The sequence below is a fragment of the Poecilia latipinna genome, unplaced genomic scaffold, assembly GCF_001443285.1.
Source record: "Poecilia latipinna isolate Pla-1442-1.1 unplaced genomic scaffold, P_latipinna-1.0 Scaffold861, whole genome shotgun sequence".
Taxonomy (NCBI): Eukaryota; Metazoa; Chordata; class Actinopteri; order Cyprinodontiformes; family Poeciliidae; genus Poecilia; species Poecilia latipinna.
In genome coordinates, this window is record NW_015113477.1 from 92,961 (window position 1) to 95,198 (window position 2,238).

Here is a 2,238-nt window from a genome sequence, read left to right on the forward strand (position 1 = left end):
TTCTGGAAATGAGGGGGGGGCCCCAGGGGTGGGGCAGAGGAACTTTTTTTTTTTTTTTTTTTTTTTTTTTTTTTTTAAACAGTCTCATGTTATACTGTCACGACATGGCAACAGTTTTAGCAAATATGAAAAAACATAAAAGTTACATTGTGCAGTTTTAAAAGTCCCTCTCCTCTGTATTTATTGCTTTTGAAGGACTTTGCACTTGTGAAAAGTGCTACAGAAAAAACAATTCTGCTTACTTTAATTGTTTAATTTACCACATGCATAATTTCTGCAGCCTGCTGCAACACTTAGCGAAAGAGGATACGAAGGGATCCTTGCTATATCCTTTTAAGGGCCCTCAGCATAACGGATCCTCGGCCCTGCTTAAAGGTGAGCATGAGGTGTTTTTATGTATGTACGTCTTTTGTTTCGTGTCAAAGCTCACCTTTATAAAACTACAACATCACCGCCAAAACATCCAAAGCAGCAATTGGTTCTCCATCAACATGGCAAAACATCCACTGAAATCTATGTAGATGTTTCATTTTCAGGAAAAAAAAACAAACAAAAAAAAAAAACATCTGCTTGTTGAATAAAGCTGATCAAACGAAATGTTTGATTTTGCTTTCTTGCACAGTGTAAGATTGTGCTACTTCAATAGGGTTCATTTATATTCATCTTTACTAGCCACGCCAAAGAATCTGTCAGATACAAAAGTGCTTATTATTTACAAAAAGCTACTTAAATGAAACCCAGGTAAAAGTGACAGTATGAGGGCTGCAGCTGTGTGTTATGATACTCTGAGGATCTGCAACTCCTCAGACCTTACAGCGCTGCAGTGTGTTGCTCAGCCCACAAATGTTTTTCACCTCCATCTCATTTGTTGTCAGAGCAGGCGGCTGTTCCTTTTATCAGCGCTAAAGGTGATGATAGATAAATGCTCGCAGTCTGTTTTTTGTTGTCCCTAAGTGGCCCCTAGATTAGTTATTGCAGCTTTGTAAGTGTCTCTCTCAGTAAAAGGCACTGAACTCACCGTTTGCTTTATAGCTGCCCATATATCGGGATATAGAGGCCGTGAAGAAAAGACAGAAAGAACCTGCTATCAATCACTTTATGTGGTCTCGGTAGGAAGAAGAGAATTAGAGAAAAATAACCCAGTTGTCCTATTCAAAGCGTCGCCTGAAACCATACAGTGATATGGTATAGAGATTGCCTGTGCCTACTTTATCCACAGTGTCTCTTTATTATGTTGCTCCCTAGAAATGTGAAAAAAAAAAAAATAAGTCTGTGGCTGAGTATTAGCCAGCTGCTTGTTGCCAGGTTACAGGGCCAGTAAAATGGATTTGGGGGAAGCGGCATAACTGATCAAATCAAACCCTGTTCAGAGCAAAACTGTGAAAATAATTAGTTAGGAAGGGAACAAACAGTAAAAGGAAAAGACTAAAGCACTATGCATTAGCCTTGTGGTTTTAACCACTGATGAGGTCGCACATGAAGCTCATCGTCTCCTCTGAGGCGAAGACATGGAGAGACGTTGTCATCATGGGATACTTGGCACAGCATTTTACGTGGAAACAGAAATTAATCCATTTTATAATGAGGCCATGGCATCAAAAACCTTCTGGACCAGCTCTGACAATGGCAACAAGTAGAAAATGTAGACAACTGAAACAAGTTTATTTGGCACTGCGCATGCTGATGGGATATAAAACAAAATCTAAAAAGCTTACCATTAGAGCACTTTATGTTATAACACGATTGTTATATGTTTTTGTCACAAATGATGGCATATTTTATCATGGATTATTGTGATGGACCAACACACAGTAAGACAAATCTAACTGGGAAGTGGAGGGAAAGTGATAATTGATTCCCTGAGCATGTTCATTTTGAAAGAAAAAAGACCTAAATGCTTTTTTTTATTTTTAACTTCTTGTTACATCTGTAGTTTATACATAGCTAGTTGATGACTGAGACAAAGGTAGCCATATTAACAAATGTCCATCGTATATGGTTTGGTGTCTGGTCGCTTTCTCGTCAAGGCATTAAAAAAAAATGTGAAAAGGAAAACCACTAGAGGGAGACACCACCTTGATGTTTTCATTTCTGCATTTTGTTGCAGAAGTGAAAACTGCCTGCATTGCTTTTTAAAGCTTGATTTCATCCAATATGTTTTTTTTTTTTTTTTTTTTTTTTTTTTTTCCCTGTTTTATTTGGGGAAAAAAAAACCGTGGGCGTAATTTACTCCCCCAT

General features: G+C 38.0%; 1 long non-coding RNA gene across 1 annotated transcript in view; it reads left to right on the plus strand.

Annotated features, from left to right (window-relative positions):
* The first annotated feature begins 75 nt into the window (after positions 1–75).
* Positions 76–2,238, plus strand: part of LOC106956978 (uncharacterized) — a 9,238-nt gene continuing 7,075 nt past the window's right edge. Inside the window, exon 1 of the long non-coding RNA XR_001426865.1 lies at positions 76–375. This is a non-coding gene — a long non-coding RNA (uncharacterized LOC106956978). The remainder of the gene's footprint in view (positions 376–2,238) is intronic.